Source organism: Protopterus annectens, chromosome 1.part2, assembly GCF_019279795.1.
Source record: "Protopterus annectens isolate FY-2018-M chromosome 1.part2, PAN1.0, whole genome shotgun sequence".
NCBI lineage: Eukaryota > Metazoa > Chordata > Ceratodontiformes > Protopteridae > Protopterus > Protopterus annectens.
In genome coordinates this window covers 1,052,396,907-1,052,414,377 of record NC_056727.1, presented here as the reverse complement: position 1 = coordinate 1,052,414,377, position 17,471 = coordinate 1,052,396,907, and positions in this window count along the sequence as shown.

Below are 17,471 nucleotides of genomic sequence, written 5' to 3'. Positions count from 1 at the left end.
AGTTTGCAGTCAAGTGCGAACATGGTCAGCCATATTCCCCCTGTGGTAGCCTGTACATCAGACAAATATATACTGAACAAGAGAGGTCCCAGGACCAAGCCGTGTGGGATGTCACGTGTAACTGGTGTATAGTCAGACATGGCACCTGCAATTCTGACCATGTGGGTGCTATCCCTGATCCAGGAAGCAATCCATCGTGTGATATTTGTGTCCATATCGACGCTGGTGAGCCTATGCATAATGGCCCAGTGGGTTATTGTGTTGAAGGGTTTTGCAAGGTTCAGGTAGGCTGTGTGGACAACTGTCCCTATGCTGATGGACCTGTTAACCGTTTAAAGAATACAAACAGGTTCAAGAGGCAAGATGTGCCCACAACAACGCTGAAATGTGTAGGACACAGTGTCTGTAGGTTCCCAATGTCTATGTGTATGAGTCCCATGACAATACACTCCATAGCTTTGCAGAACAGGCTAGTTAGGCTTATAGGGCAATATTGTCTGTGGTCCATTGTGGCACCAACTCTGTGGATGCTGTACGCCATTCCTTGGGTACATATCCTGTAGTAACTCCGATATTGAACAGTGATGTAATGTAAGGGTTACGTCTGTCATGAAGCTTGTGTAAGATGCAGGCCGGGACACTGTCTGGTCCCATTGATGCTGTGATGTACGCTTTGGGGAGGGCAGCACTCACCTGTTACTGTGTGATGTCAGGGAGGTTACACTCTGTTGAGATGGATAGTTGCTCCTTAGGGGGGATGGGGGGAGACATCTGCACTGAACCTGTTTGCCAGGATGTAGGCAATGCCAGTGGGTTCAGGGTAAGTTTAGTCAGTATGCAGTAACTCACAGAATATCAGTGAGTGTCCACCCAGGTTCCTGACATAACTGAAGAAGGCCGTGTGCTAGTCCTATGTGTCTGGTGCAATTGTCTGGTAGAAGCGGCCCTTAGAAAAGTTCATGAGTGATCGTAGCTGTCTGCTAGTACAGATCACAGATGCCTTCCCCATCTGGAATTGTGCTCTATCATGTAGTAGCTTCCTCCTGATGTTGTACAGCTTATTAATGGCTGGGGTCTACCAGACAGGTCCCTTGCCATTGGAGGAGTGAGTCCTGTTGTTATTTGGGATAGCACAATCCATGCAGTCCACTAGGTGTCCATAGAATGTGTATGTAAAGGATTCAGCAGTCTGAGCCGTATTTGCCACTGTCTCAGGGTCTCTGAAGGATACCACCTTGCTTTGGTGAAGTGAGACGTTGGCTCATGAGAGGTTTACCAAGATTACCCAGGATGGGTGTGTGGAGGTTATATGTATGTCCAGTGAGATACATGTATGTTCTGACCTTACCAATGAGGGGTATATCACTGGTGTGGAACATAGAGTCCCCATGTTGGTGATGATCAGGTCCAATATGTATTCCCCCTTGTGGCTGTGCTGACTGGTTGTGCCATAGCATATGAGTCTACAAATTGTAGCGACTGTTGGGCGAGGGTGTTGGGGCTTGAGTAGTATCCCCAGTCAATATTTGTGCATTTGAAGTCACCCAATATAATGGTGTTTGTGGAGACCTTCATATTCTCCATAGTTCATTCATACCGAACAGCGCAGGTTACAACAAACGGCAGAACCGGAAACCACAGATGGTTTGAATTTGGCACCCACAACAACGGCAATTGCTACCACTGATGAGTTGAACGCGCATAGTAGTGGTAACATTACAGGAGGGATAGACTTCAACACACCCCCTCCTAACCAGCAAGCGCTTCAAAACACTGAAGATTCATTTAGAATGGGGGCTATTCAATGGACAAATACTAACTTCAATAGAACAGCAACTGCTTCAGCCCCTTTTCCAATAAGGATGGACAAGTTTACCAGAGGCAGATCGGCGAGCAGGGGACCAAGGAAGCGGAAGTACTCCCAGGACAGACAAGGACAGCAGAAGAAGACGTGGAACTGACTTACTTGGTGTATAATTGTTCTGACTAAGTGCTTTGTGACTCTGATCTTTCACTTTTGAATCGTGGTTTAAATTTCATTCCTTCTCAATCCAGCGTGTTGGCTGAAACTTTCACTGACTTGAGACTGTTTGCAAAGAAGATAGCGTTGAAACTGTTTTTTAGAGACAAAAGTGAACTGGATTTAAATGAAGGTAACAATCATGCTATTACTAATGTATTTAAAAAGAAAAGTACTTTTTCTCCACAACTACCTGCCTCAGTAGAATGCTTTGTCAGGTTATGTGAAAAAGATTTGTACAAATTTTATTCTGATAAACATGTGAAGAATAAGTTTTGTAATTTGAACAATTTAGAATTTGAATCACTTAAGAAATTAAGAAAGAATATGAACATTATGATAACTACGGCAGACAAAGGGGGTGGGGTAGTGATACTTAACAAAGCAGACTACAGCCACACTATTGAAATTATGCTGAAAGTCACTAGCACATATAAAGAAATGAATATTGAAAGGATTAAGTTTATAATTAAGAACATACATGAAAATCTTTATGACCTACTTATGTGCCGACAGATAAGCAAAGAAATGTATGATTTCCTATACATCCAGGAACCACTCATACCTTCCTTTAAAGGATTACCTAAAATACACAAAGAGGTTGAACCCATACCTATGCGACCCATAGTATCGGGTAGGAACTGGGCTGCATACAATATTTCTGTATTTTTGGAAAAGATGCTGAGACCTCTAGTAAATAAAATAGAGACAATTTTAAGAGACACTGTACATTTATTAGAAGATATAGAGAAAATCCAAAAGGATGTGGTTTATACGGACACTCCTATATTGGTAACATTAGATGTATGCAATTTGTTCACCTGTATACCTAATGAATACGGACTACAGGCCATTAGAGAACTAATGGTGGGAATGAGTGGGTTTTCTTCAGATAGACAAATCCTGATTAACCAACTTATGGAAACTGTATTATCTAATAATATTTTTACATTTAATGGTAAGTATTATTTGCAAACATGGGGAGTTGCCATGGGCACCCCATGTGCAAATACTTACGCGAATTTAGTCCTATACCACTGGGAACAAGAGCACTTATTTAACAGTATTTGGATGAACAAAATACAATTATATAGGAGGTTTGTTGATGATTTGGTCCTGTTATGGGTGGGTACAAAAACGGAATTAGAAGAATTTGTAAAATATTTAGAATCGACCACTGAGTTCTTCAGATTTACTCTTGAATATTCACATACTGACATCAATTTTCTAGATGTTAATCTTTATTTTGATGAGGAGGGGCATTTAACCTCCAAACTTTACAGAAAGAAATGCTGGAGAAATACAATGATAGAGTATAGCAGCATGCATCCCAGGCATGTGTTTGCAGGAGTAGTGAAAGGACAATTCTCTAGATTGATGAGATTATGCAAGGACCCAACAATACTAAGAGAAGAAGCATGCTTTATGGAAAAACTTTTTAAAAAGAGAGGCTATGATTCCAAGTTAGTAGTAGGAATAAAGAATGACACTCTCTATACTCTATCTAACAAAGATACTAGAGTTGCTACTATACATGAATATGAAAAAAATTGAGAATATCCAACAAATGGTACATACAAGGATTGGACTTATGAGACTAACAGGATTAGGTATGTAATGAAATACACTAATGATAATGCAGACATTAGGAATATTATCAATAAGAACTGGAATGTACTGACCATGGTGGAAGACATCTTAACCGTGGTTGGTAACAAACCTAGTTTTATATTTCGTACATGTGATAATCTTAAGGCTATTTTCTCTACAGATCTTAATAACACGAGCATAAGAACTAATAATGTTCATGTGAAATATGGAACGTTTCCGTGCATGAAATGTAATATGTGTCCCTACATTACATCCACGCAGCACTTTAAACATCCAGATGGACTCTCAGAATTTACACCTAAGGAATATACAGATTGCAATACCATGAATTTAATATACATGGCTAATTGTACAATATGTGAAGCATTTTATATTGGTCTCACGAAAAGAAGATTTAAGGAACGCATATACAACCATGTATATGACATTCGTAAAAGGAATGAGTTGAATGCCCTGGCAAGGCATGTTATCCTACACCCGACACATGGGTTTAAATTTAGGGTTCTACAGACAGTTAAAACCAACCTGAGAATGGGAGATAATGAGAATTACTTAGCCAAGCTAGAATTGGATTGGATTTTTAGATTTGGAGCGCACATGACACCTGGTATTAACAATTATATTTCATTAAAACCCATCTTAGAAAGAAGATGAGTTCTTTATAGCATTTATTATGGGATTTTTTATTGATAGTGTCACTTATAAAGAGAATAGAAATGATTTTATTTCAAGAATTATAATAATATGTCCTAGGGATGTCAATATGGAACTATAGACATTGTACAAACGATTTCATATAGATGTTAACAATAGTCTTAATAGTAGACCCTTTTTAAGATTCATCATATTTATTCATTAATTTTTATCAAAACATTTGTATCTTAAAATACACGTATTTTGAGAGATTTCAGGGACAAAGACATAATGAAATGTTAGATTTTACATCAGTTTATAGAGAAAAAAATTTCTTATTTATGATATTTATAGTTAACAATTTACATTTAATAATTCATATATCAATTGATTTGCATATTTAAGTAATGTATTAATTGAAGAAAGAAAGATAAAATAGATGGTTTCACTGTTATTATCAGGTGGAATCTAATAGATGGAATCATGTATATATATTTTTGTTTTCATTTCTTATCTTTAGTCTTGTTTATATACTATGTAATAGACATATAACAAAGATCTGATAGTTTCATCTTACATGCACAATTAATTCGTTTGGACTTCGCCTGTATGGTTTATACAGACTATAAACAAAAAGGAGACTGCATAGATGGTTATTAACAGATATACAGTAGATATACGAATAGCATTAAAACATATCTCTGAATCTACGAGAAAGATATGTTATTTTGCGATTAAGTTTTATTAATGATTTCAAGAGACGAATATGGATCATTATAGAAAACCATGGACGGTGGTACAAATTGCACCCCGGGTTGATTATAATTATTATAATATCTTAATAAGGACACAGACAAATACCTCAACAAGGACACAGATATATGCATATATAATAATATAGGAAATTTTCCAAGTAGGTTTGTTGAGGGTTATTAATGTATGCTTTTAAGAATTTTACTTATGTAAAAATTTTTATGTGAAGTCAGTACAAAGTTTTTATGACAAGGAAGGATACGACTGCAAGATATGTAATGGTCAACATCTTTGATCAGATTTGACCTCTGCTTGGTTATATTGTTTTGGTTGAAAACATCTTGCCATTTATTTTAATATGTATATGCTGTGGAGAAGTACAGAGAGACAATAAGAATGATCTATTTGTGTGGAACGATCCGTTCCTATTAATTAATTATTTATTTATTTATTCAACATCATGGGTTTGCTAAAATGACTATGACTTTAAAATGACTATGATGTCAAACCAATCAAGACAGAAGCCCTAGTTCGTAAACATTATAATTATTCTTTTATAAACTGTTTTAATAAAATGTTTTAAAGCATAAATAACATAGATTTACTATTACTTGTCATGTTTTTATACGGTCTTGAGTCAATGATGGCTGAGCTGTAGATCTGAAAATGTAAATGCTTATAATAGCAGAATTCAAGCTTAAAAACACTGATGCACTTTAAAATTATCTAATTGGATAATTACCAATTGATGCAATTGAAGCAATTGATTCATAATATTTAAAGAGCATGGTTTGAATGATTTAGTTAGATCTGAAGAAGCGTGCATAGAGCACGCGAAAGCGCTCATCTCTCTTTCTTGTTTTGTATATGTTCAATGGAATAAAGCCACGTTTGTTTTACTACTGATGAATTCGTGATTTGTCTGCAATCAAGTTCTCGTGGTGTGTCCTACAGTTTTCTTATTACTAAATTCTTCATAGTTCCCATGAAAGTCGAGTATGGTTCCTGATTTTGGGAGGGTGGTCTGTAGCAGGCAACAAACTGAAAGGCAGTTTTCCACAATGGCAGTTGTATATGTATGGTCTGTGATGCTTTGTGCAGTGCTACTAACCCGGAGGTGTGTGTATCTGTGATGTATATGGATACTCCCCCTATTTGTGTTGTCTGTTCCAAGTCTTGTGGTCAGAAAGCATGGTATGAAACATAACCTGGTAGTGCTGTTGTGCATAAGTGAGCTTGAACCAGGCATCGGTTAGTGCTCAGATATCGCTATCCTCCATACTGAGTGTCCGCAATATGAGGGTAACACATCTGGTGTTGAGCATCATTACCCTTAGTTTCATTTATACTGTAATGTCTATGGAGGTGGGTTTGTCTTTTGAGCCCTGCTTAAGAAAGGCACTATGGTGGTAGCAAGAGCCTTAGCCAGCATTCGAAAGTCCAAGGGTGACAGGTGCAAGCTGTCCATAGTGAAGCTATGTGGCATGTCGAGCATGTCACCACAGGCTGACAGACACTGTATCCCCTATGAATGACACCAATTTGTTAGCCAACTGTTAAACGTGATATTTTTGTCTGTATACTGTGACATCATAATTGGTGGGTGTAAGATGCCTGGGATACATGACCAGAGTGTTCCTCCATGTATCATGTCATGTGGTCCAGGGAGTAACGTCTGAGGTTTTAAGCACCAGCATGGACAATGATGGTGCCAGTAATGCACTTGCTTTGGACTGACTTGACTGCATGTGTTATGTGGCAGATCTTGGCACCCGACAGACAGCCCAAAGTGACTATTCCCTTGTTTGGGATGGTGAGTGGTACGTCAGTGTGTCTGACAATAACTGTCGCCTATTACAAGTATATTGGGTGTGTTGTTTAGCCCGAAGGGCAGTGACTGTGTGGCACACTTGCATTGTGAACTATGTGATATGTGGGTATTGTAGTGGGGTAGCAGTTGTGAGTGTGTCTGCTTTGGAGGTCTCTGCTGCTTAGGCAGAGTTCATTTACAGCATCCGAGTATGTCTATATGTGATAATGTGGTTTGAGTGCTGTCGCTAGAGTATATGTGAGACTGATATGTGGTGTATGTGGTTACCTTCACCACCTGATAGACTGTGCCAGTCATGGGTCGAGAGAGTTCAGCACCCTGTATGTCTCTATAGGTGCATCTCACACATATATCTGAGTTTGTCGGGAGGAGGAAAGGGTTGTCTGTGTACATGAGGCAGATGTGACATTGTGCCAACATCACAATATTCACCAGCTGGACTGGAGAGTACACACGAAACCAACCCCTGGACATGCCAGGATATGATGATGACATACTGTGTAGCCTGATCACAAAGGATCAGTAGGGTGTTAAGTGTGTAAAAGAATATAACAGGATTAGTGCTCAGGTTCGTTGGTGTTTTGTAAAGAGTAGCTGAGAAGGAGTCCAGACTGAATCATGACACCTCCTTCAGCTATGTCATAAATAGCAATGTACACCCATATATGTCCTGAGTCAGGGCCAACTGTACCTGACTGACAATGCCGACATCCTGACAGACAGGCCCATATATACATACCCACCTCCCACTGACGATAGTCCATATCATCATACCAGGAGATATCACATGTAGAATGGATGAGCAGCTACCCCCAATGCCAAAAGCATGGCAACAAGTGGAATACATTGATTCCCAATATGTGTCATGCATAAACTACAGAACAAACAGATCCTGCACCTGAACAGTCAGCTGAGCCTCACCCCCTACACAGGATGTGGAACCGTTGAATGTGTTACAGCAACATATGGCACTCCCCACAAGTGTTGGTGCACAACACACCATGGGAAGTACAGTCCAGTACACCTATGAAGTCTGATCTGAAAGGTCATGGAGTCCATCATGGTTGAAGTCATAAACAGAGCTATTGGAAGCTGACATACACACAACCCTACCAACTGTAGTATGTTCACGTGCAGATCATGGTTCCCAAACATGCTAGACTGTTTGCAAGGCAGCCACCCAGGACATACATCACTGAACACAGCTACACATGTCTCACATAGACTTTGAATAGCCCTTTATCAACATCCCAGATACATGTAGTATCCACAAAACCAACAAGCTGTGCATAAATATGTGTTGACATATAAAGGAATGTCAATGTGTCCACAGATAGATCACACAAGGTAAGGATTATGAGGCTCTGTTCAAGTTGTTGACACCTGCTGACCCACATGGACCATTCCTGGAATCACATAAAACAAAGTGTACACACATCACCATGTCCAGTCTGATGATGTCACCATCCTATAAATACAGCAGGAGAAGAGAAACCAGCCAGTAAAGCAAATAGCGTGTCATGTTAATGCATCTCTTTCTAGTATCATAACATAGTTAGGTAGGGGTTTGTATCCTGCAAACGCTGACTGTGTGTGCGTATGTGTGCAGTTTCGGGATGGGGTGTGTATGTGTGCAGTTTCCTTTGAGAGGAGTGCCCTTTTTGGAGACTTGGAAAACTCACTGAAAGAGGTACAGTCCTCTTTGGAAAGTCTGATGATGTCACCATCCTACAAATACAGCAGGAGAAAGGAAGCCAGCCAGTAAAGCAAATAGCGTGCTGTGTTAATGCTTCTCTCTCTAGTATCATAACATAGTTTGGTAGGGGTTTGAATCCTGCAAACACTGACTGTGTGTGTGGGGGGGGGTGTGTATGTGTGCAGTTTCCTTTGAGAGTAGTGTCCTTTTTGGAGACTGGGAAAACTCACTAAAAGAGGTACATTCCTCTTTGGAAAGTCTGATGATGTCACCATCCTACAAATACAGACGGAGAAGGGAAACCAGTCAGTAAAGCCAATAGCGCACCTTGTTAATGTGTCTCTCACTAGTATCATAACATAGTTAGGTAGGGGTTTGAATCCTGCAATCACTGACAGTGTGTGTGTCACTATTGGTCAATGCGGTGTGGTTTTTGGTTTTACTATAGTAGGACATATTATGATTAAAACAGTAAGTGCATTGCACACATCAGGTATCGGCGTGGCAAATATATATGTGTACATGTCCCTCAATCAGTACATAGGTGTGAAGCCTGCATACTACATGAATACATCTGTTTCCATTGACAGGTTGTGCCGCTGCTTCTCAGATCATAGGTCACATATGTATGTATGTGACAAGGTCGTCCACTGCTGTGATCTGTTGCCAAGGTCATCTGTGTCACACACACTCATGACAGTTACTAAAGAGTGGTGTGAGTGAGGGTATATGCCTGGGGTATATGTCAGACATGTTCATACACAACAGTGACTGGCAATAATGGACAGACTGTATAGGTGTACAACTGCCTTGTATGCATTCAGGCCTCTGTCTTATGTGATACACTGAGGGACTCCACAATACCTATGAATATGTGGATACCAAGGGACACATGACATAACACGAGGCTGTATGTAAACATTGGTATCCAACATATATGTTGAGGTCTACCATCAATGTGGTACTGACGGGATAGTATGTATAGTAAATGTGGATGACTATGCCATAGCCGGCTTACTGCTATACAGCATGTATCAGACAACGGGTATCTGCCTGTATGATACCCTTGTGTAGGATATGCGTCCCATCCAGCGAATGCATTGTAGGCCAATGCATGCATTTCCAGATGTGGATGTACACATCCCTAGTGTGTTTGCATGTACCTAAGGGGGCTATATGCCAAACAGGTGTGGTCCCAGGAATGTGTGGCAGTCAATACCACTGGTTAGTGTTAGAGTATAGTACCGGAAGGATCCAACTGTTACTGAGTTCCCTACAACTGTGTGTCATTTGTCAGGACATCATCCAATGATTGCTTATAGACATGCTGTTGAGGTTGTGTATACTACCAGACCGGAAATCATTGACAGATATTAACAGTATCACCCACAGCATAGTGTCAACCCATGTCATACACATGTGGACCCATGTTCATAAATAACTGTAGTCGAATGCATACTGGCCATTGAAAGTTACTATGAGATGTTAACAATGTGTACAACAGGGTATGCCACACGTCCCATGTGTCCACCATGCATGTACATGCAGACAGTGCGCACCTACCATGTTCATAGATGTACACTTGCTAATCTGTACTGCACACATAACACATGTACTGTCCACTCACTAACACATGCTGGCAACACATTACACTTCAGCCAAGTGGCACATGGGTGGACAATACATACTCAGACCTAAGAGTGGTGTAAACAATGCTACATTGACAATCAGAGCTTTGATGCATAATGCCTGCTCAGACATACCTACAAGGATGTCATTACACTTTCCTGTTAACAACTTGCTAATATTGCTACACTGCTATAATGTCACCCTGTGCATCAGTACCATGTTAGCCTGTTCCTGCATCAATGCTACAGATGACAGGAGGCAACACAGGTATTATCATATGCACAGGGTGTGTTGTTGTTTGCCAGAGCCTGACATTAACCCATCCAATCGACATGCCTGTGTGTGTGTGTGTGTGTGTGTGTGTGTGTGTGTGTGTGTGTGTGTGTGTGTGTGTGTGTGTGTGTGTGTGTGTGTGTGTGAGGGACAACAGTACAGCATGGGCCAAAGTTGATGTAATGTGTGTGTGTATGTGTGAGCCCTAGTTGTTTGGTTAATGTGTGTGTGTCTGCATGCACACAGCTCCACCATGTGGCTGCCATATATGGTAGTTTGTGTGACAGCCACAGACTGTACCTGCTAGGCTGTACTGATCACTGTCTCTGGCCATGGACACAGTACCTGTGCCTGGCAGGATGCTACGGACAGTATCGGGTACCAACCCCAACTGGGTACTGTCATCAGAGGCAGAGGTATGACGACTGGACCCATGTCCCTGCTGGGACTGGCCAGAGCCATGTGCACATGGTCTACTGGGATGGTCAATGGACAGGCCAGCCCCAGCATGGCTGGGCTGGTACTGCCACTATGGGAGTGGCTGCGAACTGTGGGCCATCTGTGACCACTGCCAGCTGTGGCTGTTGCTGGCATGCGTCCGTGTTGACGACGCAGCCGTCCCACACAGTCCTGGCTCATGGAAGACATATTGTGGAGGGCATCTACTGTCTCCCCCCCAACATCTATCAATGACCTTGGTGTAATTCCAGATGGCACCAGCAAGGTCACGAATGCTGTCATTGATAGCAGTGTAATGGGCCCTCTGCGCCCTAAGTCCCTGTCTGGTGTACCGCTCCATACATGCCTGAGCTTGCATTACAGCCCGGAACATACTGGACATTGTAAGACCTGTGAAGGCACGTCTGCCAGGGGCAATACGACCAGTGGTGCTCCCCCAAGAACCCCTAGACCTCCGCCTATGTGGTACCATTCCAGGAATGCGGCTATGACTGCTGTGAGGGGATGCAAGTGCCATGGGTACCACACTCTCCTGGTCAATGCCAACTGTATGCTGTCACTCGCCTATGGCCATTGGTGATGAGGGATTATTGACAGTATGAGTCAGTATGAGTGTGCGCATTGACTGGGTTGAATGCTGTGTACTGTCGATTAGCGGACCAATGACAGACCCTGTCAAACCTTCCTGTGCCAGAATACATGTCTCATCATCACCACTATTCGTGGCAGTGGCTTCAGGTTCCCTGCTGCTTTTGGCCACCCCTAACTCAGCACCTGTGAGAGGAAGACAGGAAACACACTTTACAGTCTGCACATGATGCATGCACACATGCACACATGCACACATGAACACATGCACACATGCACACATGAACACATGCACACATGCACACATATACACTCCTCACTGCAGCACATACACACACACACACACACACACACACACACACACACACACACACACACACACACCAGCAATCCAACACATACTCTATAGTGGGTGAAGGTGGGTGCCAGTATCACAAGGCAAACAGTCACCACACACATGTCAGCATGCAGAATATGTGTTGCACAAGACCATGCAGTGCAAGTGTAGGCACCCCTATTTCATGGCAGTGTACATGGCTTTGATGCAACTGTGTAGTTGTTCTGTGATTGGCTACACCCTGGAACACAATGTGTACCTGGACACAACATTGCTGTGCAAGTATTATCAGCTCTGCAAAGCCCTGTACACCATCAATCACAGGTATACATGCCATGGCTGCATGTGTTATCTGTGTGACACATAGATTTCCATGTCTGAGTACAGTGTCTGTGTCCATAGCAGATAATAGTAGGCACATGCATGCTATGTACACACACAGGATGAGTGTTGCATGTTGACTTGAAGGAATCCCAATGCTCGACATGGCCAGTGTACAGTGGTTATGGTGAGTGTGGGACGTATTGCAGATATGCCATTGCCAACCATGGCATGGCATGCTACATGACTGCAACATTAAACACCATACATACCCAATGTGTGACATGTGACTTATACACCCACTAGCATTCCAGGACATATATGTGACACTTTTCTCGGATGGCGACTGCTGTGCATATTGTGTATACTGGCATATGTAAGCACACACACAACATGCTATGCATATTGTGTATAGGTGCATATGTTTGCACACACACAACATTGAGGTGCACAGCAATGACTGCTATGAGTAGTACTGTGGTCACTGTAACTGGATGGGGTGTAGTACCCTGTGCCATCATCATCATGCATCTTGTGGTCACTCACAGCTACTAATGTGTACAAGACCAACACCTAGCATGCTGTACCTGAACTGCAGTGCCGTGGCTACGTTCACAATTACACAGCCACTTTGTACATGGGTGTGTTAGGTGCCCGATAGGGAGCATTGCCTAACATGACTATGTTATGTGTTGATGAGTGTTGCACAGTCCCATGATAGGCCTCTACCCCTGAGGTACATCATGTGTGTGTGCATGACATGTGGGATACTGAAGTGTGACCCTACAGCGGGTGTGTGGTAATGCCAAATGTAGCATGTTTTCGTGTCCTGCATATGATAAACATGTTCTGTTGTGTACAGCTATAGTAACTATGCATTTCCAATGTGCAGTACAGTGTTGGCACAAATGTGTCTGCTGTTCTGTGCATTGCATGTGATTGAGGCAGCTACTGACTTTACTGAGATGTTTAATATCTCACAGCAAACATGCACAGCATGCATTATGTGTAGGTGTGTTACGTGTACATGGCCTACACCTCACCTATGACATGCACATGTCATTACCAATATTAAAGTGTTAACTCACTCACCAGCATGTATCGTCTGCCCTGCTGTCACACCAGAGGGACCTACAAGAATATGACACAGTTTGTCAGTGGCCACAACTGTGGAATTGCTACTGTGAGTGTACTAAACTACAGTAGAACAACAGTCAACAGTCACAAGTGTACAGATACTATTCCAAATATCAGTATTGCACACAATAGGCAGCACAACTGATGAAAACACAGTACACATCTCACATATGCATATTCTAACAATACAGGTAACAGTAGTCTACAGCTAGGGCATATTACCTGCACGCTCCATGTCATCATGCTGGGTGGGTCCGGCCTCCATGATGACACATGTGTGATGCTGTTGCTGCTGTAGGCCAGGAGCCACCACGTTTAGGAGCAGCTCCTCCACTCTGGTGAGGGGGGGATGTATGGCCACCCCATCACCTGTGGCAAGCTGTTGTCTATGGATATCAGACGCACGCCACCGGACATGTCTAATTAAATCACTGCAGTGATGGCATACCTGCTTATATGTCCAGTTATGCATGCCTATGTCATTTACCCGACAAACAAGATCTTGCCTCAGTGCAGTACGCTCATGCTGGTGCTGGCTGGCCCTGGAAAACAGCAGTGTATAGTGTTGCACCAGGCTGTTATCTATTTCCTGTTGCTCCACAGCTGTATAGGATGGATTGCATTGATGAGCCATAGCCCTGGAAGACAATTAAACAAAATATGTGTGAGTAAGAAATTGTGGCACACTTAACATTATTAAGTACAGATATCACTTAACTGCCATATATAGCATCTGTTTGTCTGTCAGAGGATACACATGTTCAATACCACATATCAGTGCTCAGCCCACAAATGGCTGACAGTGCCTGCCACACTCCATATAACAAACCAGTATACACCAGTACTCGGCACACTGCTTGGGATACAATGCACAACCTTGCCACAGGGGTATATATCAAGCTAATGCATGAAGAAATATGTCATCCAATGCAATGAATGTAAAGTACATTTACAGTATTACCAGTAAACCACCCTAGTGGTTGATGCCATACCCTTACCTAACATATGTGCACGGTTGTTAATATAGCTGGCATACTGCTGTAACAGAGTATACATGTTGCTAGGTACACACACATACCCTGTAACACACGTGATTGCGAGCATGGTACATGCAACATTACACACACATCAGACATACATACAACACACACATGTATGCCGACACAGATGAGCATTACCTGTGTACCTTACAGTACTGTGTGCCCCTACTTACAGATACCTATGCCTGAGGTATGTAATCTGTGCAGACTACAGGAAACACACAAGACAGTGTTACCAGGGAATGTGAACATACACCATACTGTGCTGTTTAGGCCTACAGCTTCACGTAGTACAACAGTTCATATGTGAGCTGGATTCACCAGCAGTACCACTTACTGAGCATATATGTATTGCTTCAGCCTACAATGGGACACCACAGTCGTACACAAGGTACTATGTCACAACATATGCCATCCTACTATGTATCACCCACAGCATAGTGTCAACCCATGTCATACACATGTGGACCCATGTTAATAAATAACTGTAGTAGAATGCATACTGGCCATTGAAAGTTACTATGAGATGTTAACAATGTGTACAACAGGATATGCCACACGTCCCATGTGTCCACCTTGCATGTACATGCAGACAGTGTGCACCCACCATGTTCATAGATGTACACTTGCTAATCTGTACTGCACACATCACACACATACTGTCCACTCACTAACACATGCTGGCAACACATTACACTTCAGCCAAGTGGCACATGGGTGGACAATACATACTCAGACCTAAGAGTGGTGTAAACATATGCTACATTGACAATCAGAGCTTTGATGCATAATGCCTGCTCAGACATACCTACAAGGATGTCATTAAACTTTCCTGTTGACAACTTGCTAATATTGCTACACTGCTATAATGTCACCCTGTGCATCAGCACCATGTTAGCCGTTTCCTTCATCAATGTTACAGATGACAGGAGGTGACACAGGTATCATCATATGCACAGGGTGTGTTGTTGTTTGCCAGAACCTGACATTGACCCATCCAATCGACATGTCTGTGTGTGTGTGTGTGTGTGTGTGTGTGTGTGTGTGTGTGTGTGTGTGTGTGTGTGTGTGTGTGTGTGTGTGTGTGTGTGTGAGGGACAACAGTACAGCATGGGCCAAAGTTGATGTAATGTGTGTGTGTATGTGTGAGCCCTAGTTGTTTGGTTAATGTGTGTGTGTCTGCATGCACACAGCTCCACTATGTGGCTGCCATATATGGTAGTTTGTGTGACAGCCACATACTGTACCTGCTAGGCTGTACTGATCACTGTCTCTAGCCATGGACACAGTACCTGTGCCTGGCAGGGATGCTACGGACAGTATTGGGTACCAACCCCGACTGGGTACTGTCATCAGAGGCAGAGGTATGACAACTGGACCCATGTCCCTGCTGGGACTGGCCAGAGCCATGTGCACATGGACTACTGGGACGGTCAATGGACAGGCCAGCCCCGGCATGGCTGGGGCTGGTACTGCCACTACGGGAGTGGCTGTGAACTGTGGGCCATCTGCGACCACTGCCAGCTGTTGCTGTTGCTGGCATGCGTCCGTGTTGATGTTGCAACCGTCCCGCATGGTCCTGACTCATGGAAGACATATTGTGGAGGGCATCTACTGTCTCCCCCCAACATCTATCAATGAAATTGGTGTAATTCCAGATGGCACCAGCAAGGTCACGGATGCTGTCATTGATAGCGGTGTAATGGGCCCTCTGTGCCCTAAGTCCCTGTCTGGTGTACCGTTCCATACGTGCCTGAGCTTGCATTACATCCCGGAACATACTGGACATTGTAAGACCTGTGAGGGCACGTCTGCCAGGGGCAATACGACCAGCGGTGCTCCCCCAAGAACCCCTGGACCTCCGCCTATGTGGTACCATTCCAGGAATCTGGCTATGGCTGCTGTGAGGGGATGCAAGTGCCATGGGTACCACACTCTCCTGGTCAATGCCAACTGTATGCTGTCCCTCACCTATGGCCATTGGTGATGAGGGATTATTGACAGTATGAGTGTGCGCATAGACTGGGTTGAACGCTGTGTACTGTCGATTGGCGGACCAACGACAGACCCTGTCAAACCTTCCTGTGCCAGAATACATGCCTCATCCTCACCACTATTCGTGGCAGTGGCTTCAGGTTCCCTGCTGCTTTTGGCCACCCCTAACTCAGCACCTGTGAGAGGAAGACAGGAAAAACACTTTACAATCTGCACATGATGCATGCACACATGTACACATGCACACATGCACACATGAACACATGCACACATGCACACATGAACACATGCACACATGCACACATATACACTACTCACTAAACAACATACACACACACACACACACACACACACACACACACACACACACACACACACACACTAGCAATCCAACACATACTCTATAGTGGGTGAAAGTGGATGCCAGTATCACAAGGCAAACAGTCACCACACACATCAGCATGCAGAATATGTGTTGCACAAGACCATGCAGTGCAAGTGTAGGCACCCCTATTTCATGGCAGTGTACATAGCTTTGATGCAACTGTGTAGTTGTTCTGTGATTGGCTACACCCTGGAACACAATGTGTACCTGGACACAACATTGCTGTGCAAGTATTATCAGCTCTGCAATGCTCTGTACACCATCAATCACAGGTATACATGCCATGGCTGCATGTGTTATCTGTGTGACACATAGATTTCCATGTCTGAGTACAGTGTCTGTGTCCATAGCAGATAATAGTAGGCACAGGAGTAGCACATGCATGCTATGTACACACACAGGATGAGTGTTGCATGTTGGCGTGAAGGAATCCCAATGCTCGACATGGCCAGTGTACAGTGGTTATGGTGAGTGTGGGACATATTGCAGATATGCCGTTGCCAGCCATGGCATGGCATGCTACATGACTGCAACATTAAACACCATACATACCCAATGTGTGTCATGTGATCTATACACATACTAGCATTCCAGGACATATATGTGACACTTTGTTCGGATGGCGACTGCTGTGCATATTGTGTATACTGGCATATGTAAGCACACACACAACATGCTATGCATATTGTGTATAGGTGCACATGTTTGCACACACACAACATTGAGGTGCACAGCAATGACTGCTATGATTAGTACTGTGGTC